Consider the following 11,762-nt stretch of genomic DNA (forward strand, 5'->3'; position numbering starts at 1 on the left):
ATAATAACCTATTTATTTCTTCCTAACACAAGTCAAGCATTGCATCAAAGAAAAAAAAAAAAAGCTTTTCTGGTGGGAAATCTACTCTGGCTCTCTGAATACAGTGCTTCCTCCCGAAAATACTGAAAGAAAGCAGTAATTATTTTATCATCACAATAATTAGACTAGAGCTGCCCCTCTATCTTAAAGCATATACTCTTTTTTGATCATACCTTAAGTACGACTTTGATTTCTGATCACTCATTGAACAGCAAATCTCAAAACTGTTTGGGTCTTCAGCGTCTTAAAAATAATAACCTATTTATTTCTTCCTAACACAAGTCAAGCATTGCATCAAAGAGAAAAGTGAATGCAGATATGAGAAAGCTGAAAATCCAAAAATAAATCAACTAAGTAATAGAGATCAACACACGGAGACTCAAATCAGAAATACATTTAGGAAGACAGGAGGAAAAAATTTCATATTAATTTGCAGCACTTGAAAAAACCATAGGGTGAGCTGGGCATTCTAATTGACTATCCTTGCGGGATCTGACATGGCCATCAGAAAGGTCAGTTTAATTTGGGACTGACTATGCTGAGTCATCATTTCCCATAGTGGAGAGAGAATGTTCCCTGTCTGTAGACAAGGCTTCACCTAGGAAATATTTATGTGACTATCAAGGTGAATTTGAAAACAGACACATGAAACTACCTTGGACTTGAGAACAGAGAGTTAGAGATTTGCAAGACTCCACCCTTGGCTTTTAGAGCTTCACAACAGCCTCACCCCAGTCAAGTGGCATTAGGTCTTCTGAGAGTTTATTCATACACAGTGGCCCTAATTTGACTTGTCAGTTGCCTGTCTGCAGAAGAGAAGTTTCCATTCACTCTTTCTAAGTCAACTTTGCAACAAGCAGGAAGAGTTCCTCTGAGAGCCTTGAAAATCAATTTAGAGTAGGAGATTTTGAATATTTTAGTTTATGGTGAGAACTAAACTGCTCTTATGGCTTTACGTCAGACTGGAGTGCTGCTCAGATCTGATCCTTAACTCAAAAATTCTGCTGAATGGAAGCTAAAGGCATTATAGTTTCTTTTCAGCTTTTTATTTCAGAATAGATTTAAATTTATAAAAACATTGAAAGCATTGTACAGAGTGCTCTCTCATATCTCTTACAATTAACATCTTACATTGGCATGGTATGCTTGTCACAATCAGTGGACTATTATTGATTTTTTATTATTAAAGTTCATACTGTATTCAATTTCTCTTAGGTTTTATTTAATATCCTTTTTTTCTGTTCCAAATTTCCATTTAGTCATCACATCTCCTTCTGCTTCTTTTTGTTGTGACACTTGGTCCTTCCTTCTTGTTGTTGACTTTGGTGTTTTACAGAGTAATGGTCAGCTAGCTATCCAGTTTGGGGTAAGGTGACAGTGGAGCTGGCTGACAGCCAGTAAATGTAACCCACAGTCAGAAAGGAAATTGAATAGCAGGATCAAGTTGAAAGGACTAATGTATAACAGGAGAATTTTAGTTAATAATAGTATATTATATTCAGAATTTTTGCTGAAATTGTAACTGTTCTTGCTAGAGGGTGAAAGGAGAATGGTTAACTAAGTAAAATGATGACTATGTTAGTGTGTTCCATTATAGAAATCACTTTACTATCTGTGTATCTTATTTTGATTTTTTAGAGAGATTTGTGCTATAAGGAGCATGCACTCACCAGAGAGACAGAAAGAGACAGAGAGACAAAAAGCGAGAAATCACCACCCTCTCCCCCCTCCCCGGGGGGTGGGGGGATGGCCACACCACAATCCTTTCTCCTCTAGTCTCCTCTTGGGATTTTGGGCATGCACGCACACATGCCCAGCATGAATTTTAAGCTATTGGGTTTTGGACTTGAACTGCACTTGACTACGAGGGAATCCAGTGATGTAACCATTTTGCCATCTGCTGGTTTCATCTTACAATGTCATATTATGTATCTTAAATATACATAATAACATTTTTTAAAAGAAGAAATTTAACATTACAGTGATCATTTTCTACCTAAACTTCGCAGTCTAAATGAGCATATGATGCAAACTCACCTTCGTGATATGGTTAGTTATATTTGAGTATGAAAATATCTTAGTAAAACCTTGAAAGTCTTTTTTTTTCAGCAGTTGATCAATGTGTGCTTAGTTATATAATATATATGCTCAAGAGACTGAATGTTTTCCAAATTCTGTTCTAATTCTGATCATTATTAAGAATAGATCCTTTAATTCTTCCTCTTCGATAGTCATCATGCTTGTAGGAGCTTGCTTTATATGATAAATTTGAATTATTCCTCATGAAAAGCACGTGAGAGCTGTTGTTATTCTTCTCAGAGAGCCCATTCATCAATGCTGCCCCACCCACACATCTCAAGTGCTGCTACTAAAAAGTTATTTTGCATTCACAAGTCATATATAATGCCAGTGGAATTTTACTTTCTGAATAGAGTAAACCATAGGTCGATTAACAAAAGTAAACTAAAATCCTTTTTCATAACCGCATTTCATTTTCTAATGCTTATATATGTACACTGAGAATCTGTAAATATATTTTGCTTTACATATTGTATATTTTGAGATACCCAATATGTTTTTCTTCCTAATTGGATTTATCATTAATCACTTAGGTACATTGATGATACAATTTTCTGAGAATGTTTCAAGTGGTTCTTTTGATTTTTTTACCCCAGTATTTGACTGCTTGTTAGAATTAATTTATTTAAATATTATTTGAGAATTTTACACTGCCATCTAGTGATGTACAAACACAAGTAGATGGAAATATCTGGGAAGCTGGGCAATTTGCCTAGCCCATCTTAGTTACCTGCTTGCACGTTGCCAACACTTTCAAAAGTTTAGAGAAACTAGGGGCCGGCAGATGGCATGGTGGTTAAGGTTGCTGGACTCCACATGGTTGACAGTGGTTAGAGTCCCAAACCTAGTGGCTCACTTTCTCACTTTCTTTCTCTCTCACTCTCTCACTCTCTCTCCCTTTCTCTGGTTAAATAGAAATGAATGAATAAATAAAGTTAAAATTTAAAAAAAAGTTTAGGAAAATTCATTTTTTTCCTTTCAAAATCCAAATGTTTTATTATTATTATTTTTTAGAGGCATACATTTAAAAAATTTATTATAATTTCTTTTATACATTTAATCACATAGGTCACTTAACTTGTAAAGTGAATGTTCCAACATGAGTACATTTCTCACCAGTCCAGTTGGGGATACTATACTCATTATCATCAACAGATAATAACCCATTCTTTGTCCCATAAATGTCTTGCCTTCTACTTTTCTCCTTCATGTCTTTCCTCAGACTCCCTCCTTCTCCCACCCTTTTTCCACATGGTATCTGGTATTTATAACCATAACCAAACTCTCATTTTGGCAATTCACTTTTTCACCTCAAGTTCCTCCTCTTTTATATTTCCCTCTCCAAACTGAGCATGAATGTGGGCTTTCCTTTGAAAAGGGTGTTTGCGTGGGATACACCCCACCCCTCTGTTTGGTGTGTACTTGTGCCAATGCCTAGGAATTGTTTAGTGCTGATAATGCACCAGACACTGTTTTAGGTGATTTTCATGTATTAATGCACTTAATTCTGACATCAACCTTAGAAAGTAGCTACTATTCTGCCTCTGATGTGCCCAAAGTCACATAATTAGCAAAAGCCCAAGCTGTGATTTAAAACCTGTTCAGGCTGGTTCCAGAGTCCATGTGCTTAACTAGTAGGCTATAATGGTTTCTCTTAGTCCTCTCCTTCCAGCTCATGTGCGTGTGCACACACACACACAGTCTCTACCCACTCATACCTATTCATGTGTTAGCTCCTGGCTATCCTGGTTGGCTCTTTTGCTATTGCCATGTTGTTTTGTTTTTATTGTAAATTGACAATTTACAATTATATAAATGTCTGTGCTAGCCCCTGACCACCTAGGGTCATCTTTATGTGTAATACCATGTGGTTTTTGCTTTATACATAAGATTACTTTGCTGCCTCTTAGTGATATGATCTTTCAGGCTTGAATACAATTGCTTTGGATTTGGGGTTCTTTAATAAAGTGAGAGGACTATTTCTGTCTTGCCATGGTTTGCATTAGCAATTCAAGCTCTAATCTTAAAATAAAAATCAAGGTTGACTTGATGGTATAATCTTAAAAGAAGTTATTTCTATACTAGGGTGGCAATAGTTTTCTTTTTCTTCAAACGCATGCAAAATAGGGATAAGATGGAGTTAATTCTAGCATGGCATTGTGGGATATGACTATGTAATTGTTTATTAAAAATTCAAGGTAGGTGAGTTATTAATTTTGAAAAATGTGGCTATAAAATTGCATATTTCCTAGAAACTCTAGGCAATCCTAATCATCATTGCTGGCTTCTCTGCTAGGTGACTGTACACAATTCAGGGAGCTGGGTGAGGAATACGAGGTGTGTGGGTGTTTGGAGTGTGGGAAGTGGAGGAGATGATGCCAATGATCTGCATGTTTTGTAATGGTGGGACTGTGTGTGTGAATACGTATGTGGCGATGACTGAGAGGACAAGAGAGAACACTGTTCCAAACAGAATAGGATGCTGTCTGTCCATGACTCAAGTAGTTACTTAAGTTAGGAAATAAGCAATTTTTGCAGCAAAATAATTAAGTAGAAAATATTATTTTGCTTTTAGAATATAGAGCATGCTCTAAGGATTAGAAAAAATGGTCTTTCAGCAATTGTATGGCTTGAGTCTGAAGGGTTATTATTGTACCTTATCATTGTTTTTTAAACTCCATCTTGGTTGCCTTAGTCTGTCTGAGCTTTCATAATAAAATCCCATAGACTGGGTAGCTTATAAATGACAAAAATACATTTCTCATTGTCTGGGGGACTGAGAAGTCCAAGAAAAGGCTGCCTTTGTGATTGGGTTTTGGTTAAGATACCGTTCCAGGTTGCTGAATATCGACTTCTTGCTATGTCTCACATGATAGGAAGAGCCAAATAAAATCCCTGGGCTATTTGATAAGGATAGTAATCTTATTTGCGAGAGCTATGCTTTCATGCATGACCTAATCACTTTCCCATAGACCCTACCTCTTGATACCATCATTTTGGGAGTTAATATTTAAAGATATAAATTAGGGGACAACACATTCAGAGCATAACACCAGTCTTACTCATCTTTCAAACCATCTCAATAGCAAAGGACATGGTAGAATGAAAAGTACGTGTTGTTCCCTGAAACAAGAGAACGTGAGTTTACTTGAAAGGGAGAACATTTTGATAGCTCAAACATTGCTTCTGGAGCATCTATTAATGATGTAAATGGTATATTTTAGAAAGCCTAATCAGGGAAACTTCAGAAACAGGTATTCCGTAGGGAGGGCAGTTTGTCTTTAGCAATGCCTTCTTGAAGAGAAATAGTCTATTGAGTGATTTCTTCATGATACTCCATACCTATCTTTAGTCACGAGTCCCAAGCATGATCTTTTGTGTATTTCATATCACTGACATTTTGGAGCATCATATAAGTACAACTATGAAAATTATAAGCATGATATAGAAGCATGAACCTATCTAGAGTTGACCTTAATGTTTTCAAAGATGCCAGTTTGCTTAGCTCTGAGGTCTGACAATACAACACATTTTACTTCATCCAGGCTATGCTAAGATATACTGGACGTCATTGAAATACTGGGCATATAAAGATGAATAGGAGGTTTTCAGTCCATGTCTGTTGAATTACTCGTTTCTTCAACTTATGCTTTGAGACGTCTTGTTGATCATTCCTTAGACTTAGAGCACTCAGCCTTTAGACAGCTGATTTGATTTTCATGGTATGTTGGAAACACCCATGAGGTCTTGTCCATGTGTTCAGAGCTCCCTGCTGCCTCATTAGAAGAAAGCATTTTTTTTTTCTTTGCAACGTCCTGCAGATGAATCCTGAACCCCTCCCTATAGTTCATGTAATCATTTTGAGAGTCCTGGCTGGCTCTTTCATTGCATTGCATTGTTTTGTTTTATGGGAAGTTGATCATTAATAAATTTATGGGTTACAAAGTGATATTACAATTTTTAAATATAATGTGGAATGGTTTAATCAAGCTAGTTAGCATGTGCATCACATTTGAAGCTTCCAGAGGGTCCACCTCACCCACTATAAATCCAGAGCTCACTGAAGTTAATCTTGGAAATAAGTCGTATACATTGAAAGATAAGGAATATGTCCTTAAATTTTGATAATTTTTCTGTAGCATGTAAGATATTGAGGTATGAGCTTAATTTACTGATTCTTTTCAAGTACAAATAATCATCTTACAGTATTTTATAAAAGCTAGTTATCCCTCAATAAAGACAGTTTGCCTTCACATCATGACCTAAAGAGGTTTCTACTTCGCAGCTGGTGAGAGAGAAAGGGAGAAATAACAGAGTAGTCATACTAAGATAAAATGGAAGTTAGAGAAATTAATGTGGTTGATATATAGAACAAAGACCAAGAGGGATTAGGAAAATGTTGAAAAAGATAAAGTATGTTTTTAGCCTTAGCCCATGAAGTATAGCAACAGTGATTATAAAAATGTTTTAAAATCTCTAATAAACTTGGAATTTGTAAATAAGTAAGTTTATTTATTAGTTTGTTTGCTTCTATTCCCAATAATCAGAAAAAGCACAATTTTCTAGTCTATTTGTTTAGACAGAGGAGTGGAATGAAGAAAAGAATGGTAGAACTAAGTTCCACTTCTGAACACTGCCTGAGGGAGCTCCAGATTGAAAAAATTTAGCTAAGCAAGGAGAGGAGGACAGGTTCTTAACTCTTCTCAAGATTGTGATAAAGACAGAGAAAGTCATTCAAGATTCCGAAGTCATTTCAGGAAAATATGGGCCAGTGAGATCCCTGAGTGATTATATAAATTGTATCTTTTTATTCTGTATTTTTGATATTTTGAAATCTGGTGATCTTCTTTATCTTGCAAAGACTGCCCCTCCCAAGAGTAGCCAGTTTCTAGTGATAATGAAGCATTTGAAACACACTTGTAGAGGTATGTTTTTTGTATGAAAACGAATCAATCTGTAACCCATAGGCGCAACTACCTCCTTTATTAAGCTATTAAAATCCTGGCCATTATTTTTTGCCTTGATCATCCCAGGACCAAACATAAGACAATGAGAGACAGCCTCTATGTTCCAAAACTCACTGAAATTCAGACTAACCAGCCCGAAACCTGGTTACTCTGCTTCATCAGTTCCTCTAGCTGACATCACAATGAAGGCTTTTGCCCACGTTTTCTCCTGGCTTCTTCTGCCTACTGGTGACCCTGGCATCTGCCCCACCCCTACCCCTAATATGCATGCCCCCTTCTCTTAGAGTCTATGAGTAAAATGATCTTTCCAGTGGTAATTGTAATACAGCAAAAAAAAAAAAAAAAAAAAAAAAAAAGGAGAGAGAAAGAATAAAATGGAGTCAATACAGATAATGATGCAAAAGGAGAAATTTGTAATTCTCATTGATGGTAAATTCATACTTTGAAGGAAGACAGTTTCAAATTATTAATATAATAAATGAGGCAACATTTTCTGGGAACTTAGGATCTTTGCTCTAGAGCAAGATTTTATTGCTGGCAGAAACTCTGGAAAGTTTGTAATGATGGATTAGGATGTCCTCAAATACACAAGAAACCACAGAAATGGATTATTATCAGTTGACGATGGTGTGTATAGTATCTCTAACTGGATTGGTGTGAAATGTATTCATGTTGGAAAATTAACTTTACAAACTAAGTAATGTATAGTGATTGAATGTATAAAAGAAATAAAAAGAAAAGAAAATATGTTAAAAAAAACTCAGAATCCCCAACCCAGCTACAATAAATTAATATGAATGCATAGTGATCTGTTTCTTGCTCATGATGACCATATAGTATAATGCCAAAATCACAAAAGTTTGAATCCCCAAAGATCAAAATTTTTAAAGGTTAAAGTTCCTAAAATATAAAATCCCTAAGACTTAAATTTTGAAAATCACAATCCTGAAAGATGAAAATCCTGAATGTTGAAATCCAGAGAATTCTAAAATCCTGAAAATTGCAATACCTATGGGGGAAGGGGCCTAAAAGAAAAATAGCAGGTATTTATTGTGGAGAAATACTTCAAAATATAGTTAGTAATTATGAAAGTAAGCCAGTCCTAATGGACTACCTCCATATGATTATCCATCAGCTATCTCTGTAATGTATGTTTTCATATGTCAAATTTTCTTTTTAGCTTTTTTCAAGGAGAATGTTTTTTTCTTGTTTGTTTTTCTTTATTCCCCATTATTTTAAGTTGTCAGCATTATTTCTTAAAATTAATTATCCTATTATTTTATTTTCTCATCATTTTCAGTACTATAGTATAAATGCATAAAGACATTTTGAGATTTCTCACTTTCTGTCTCTCTGTCTCTCTCTCTCTCTCTGTCTGGCGAGCGCACGTGCCCTATAGCGAAAACCTCTCCAGAAAAAAAAATGAAAGGGATTAAGTCCAGTTAGTCAATGACTCCAGAAGTGAACCATACTTATTATTATATATCTATTGCATGAAAACCTTCCCAAGATTACCCCTATATGAGATAAAGGGAAAAAAAGGAAATTACCACAGTATTTTCTTATATTTAAGGAAGGAAGGATTAATAAGACAATAATGGAAAACACACAAATGCATTAATAATTTACACTCTAAATTTGATGAGTAATGCCCAATACTCAGGTAGAATGTCTGTCAGTAAGAAACTGCTGGTGGGGTCATGAAGGCTGTGAGTTAACTGAAAGCAGATGGAGGCTCAAAATAAAGAGGGCTAAGTCATGAGAAAAAACTGGGAGCTTGAATTTCAGCTTCTGAACACGTTGGCAACCTGAAAATGTTAAACACAAAAACAAAAAAACAGAATCCAAAAATCTCCAGAAAAATAAAAGACAGGAACTGCTCTGCATGTGTGTATGAGAGAGTAGTGTATAACTACTCTTGAGTGTCTAAAACAAAAGAATTAAAATTCTGCCCTTGTTTACTGTTTGTCAACAATTTGGGTTGCTAACTTTATCAGAAAGTAGGGTAGGTGAAGGCAGAGGAACATGCATCTGCATCAACAATGTTGCAAGGATGTTCTGGATGAATTCATACCAAGTTCCAGCAATGGAACCAGGGAAGAGAACAGCCATGACTAAACTTTATCCCATATCCAGGCATTTGAAATCTCCTATTGTAAGACTTGCCTAGAGTTCTAAGTTCATCTGAAAAGGTAGTTTTAAAATCACCTGAATAAAAAAGTAGGAATTGAAGGTCAGTAATGAAGAAGTTATAATAAGCAAGGGAGCGATTTAGGAATGTCTAAGGGTTGTTAATTCTGGGATGAAAAATTTTAATTTTGAAATCCTTGTTCCTGGTGACTTTGATTTTCTTTGTGTAGCACATCAGCTTCTAGAAAGTGACAGAGGAGATGGCTGCTTTCAGAGAGTCTGCGACAGCTGGCTTGATCTCTGAACCTAGGAGGCAGTAAGGAAGGAAGAAATCGTGCTCCACCCTAACAGGATGGAGGTCAGAGCTGCATCACGGAGGGGGCTTCCAGGGCAGGTCTGTGTGATTCCAGAGTCCCAGGCTTTATGCCCTCGTAGAAATATTTATGCCAAAATGAAAGAAAGAAAGACTTTAAGTCAAGTCTCTACATTTTCTTTTACATTACAGGTAGGTGATTAGTTATGAAAAAAAGCATATTTATCAAAGTTATAGGAATATCACTTATGAAGTTTAGCTTTGTGTTCTTTAATTTTTTTATTATCTTAACATAATCATTTTGCAACTATTTTCAGATTAATTTTATATTTTACATAAAGTCCTCATCATGATATATATTACACACACACACATTTTCGACAAAGAGCTTTCCTTTTTTTTGGTCTGATGCATGTTGCACAAGACACTTACCAGGATTTCCAAGGTCTTAGAGGTTCCCACCCAGGAGGCAGGCAGGCAAAGGCATTATTACTATTTTATAATTATTTTTGGTGGTGGTGGTGAAGAACCCAATGGATATTTAATTGCCTTATTCTGAGTTTATGAAGAGGTTCTGTGTTCCTTATAAAGGCCACTATATTACAATATTGTACATCTAAAATGCTCTCTGCATAATAAGCAATGCCCTTGAATGGAAATGGAATAAGCTGTACTTTCCGCTGAACGAGAAATTATACTATTTAAAGAAAAGTTTGAAGAAAAAAAGAAAACTAAATCTTCAAAATGCAATTTTGTGTATTGTGATAAAATAACGTTTTTAAAGTTTATTTCTTCCATGAGTGAGAGATAATAGAGAGATACAGAGAAAGAGACAAGAGAGACAGGCACTCCTACCAGGGTCTTGACATCATAATTCCTTCCCCACCCTTGTCAGCCCCAATTCATGGGTACATGTGTCCAGCGTACTTTAGGAAGCTCTCCAGACAAGCACCTGGAACTTTCTCATGTGGGTCATCCATGCAGAGTGCTCTGCTTTGCTGCTATGCTTTTGTTTGATCCCTAAGTTACTCTTTTAAAGAGATTGGGCTTTACTAATTGAATTGGTTAGTGAGTAACTAAATAGCTCTTATATCCATTTTATATCTTTTTAATTTTAAGGAATCATTTTCATTTAACTTTATTATTATTATTATTTTATTTGACCAGAGAGAGACAGAGAGAAAGGGAGAGGGGGAGGGAGAGAAAACAAGCTGCCAGGTCCAGGACTCAAACCACAGTCACCCATATGGGAGTCCAGTGCCCTTAATTTCCACACCACCAGGTCACCCTGTGCTTGCATCTATTATCTTAACAGATGCATGTTCACATACACACACAAACATGTGTACATGTGCACAGACGTGGGCATTGGTAATTGTGTGGCCTGCTGACTACATAAAATAATGCAATAATGAAAACATCACAGGGCTCTTGCAAAGGCTTGCCCTATAGTCTCCTGCAAAATACCCTCAGAATTAGTTTTTGCTTCCTAATTCCACAGTGGTGAGGTTGGGTTGGAGTTCTGCTGTATGCTATTGTCTGTGATGACTTCGAAACTATATTCCACTCACTGGCCAATGTCAAGACCAGTATTCCCAGTCCATTTCATCAGTACTCAGGAAAGCTTAGGAGAATACGTAATGGCTATTTTGAAAAAATGGGTTCTTGTGCACATTCAGCATATGAGTAAGAGTATGATTTCTTGGGACCAGCAGTTAGCATAATGGCTATGTTGCTGGACTCCCATGTAGTCGACCACGGTTCATGTCCCGGACCCGGTGGTTTAAAACTCATGCTGGGCGTGCCCAAGATCCTAAGAGGAGAATGGAGGAGAAGGGATTGCTGCGTGGCCATCCCCCCTGGGGGGTGATTTTTTGCTTTCTGTCTCTCTGTCTCTCTCTGTCTATCTGGTGAGCACACGCACCCTATAGCGAAAACCTCTCAAAGAAAAAAAGTATGATTTATTTTCCTCACCATTCATATCGACATATTACCAATTATTTTTATCTATAATATGGAAATTACCTTTCCATCATAAGTGATTATTTTCATTGGTAAAAAATATGTATTGATTCTTAGTATAGCGTAGCTTTTGTTTTATCTCTGAGGGAGGTTATTTTACTCTTTTGAAATAATGTTCAGCGGTAGTATGACCTGTAACCTCTCTCACTGGACTTGAACATCTCCAGTCTAGTTCACATTTATATACACTGTAGATGTATTGGGTATCGGAA

Source organism: Tupaia chinensis, unplaced genomic scaffold (assembly GCF_000334495.1).
Source record: "Tupaia chinensis unplaced genomic scaffold, TupChi_1.0 Scaffold000257_1, whole genome shotgun sequence".
NCBI lineage: Eukaryota > Metazoa > Chordata > Mammalia > Scandentia > Tupaiidae > Tupaia > Tupaia belangeri.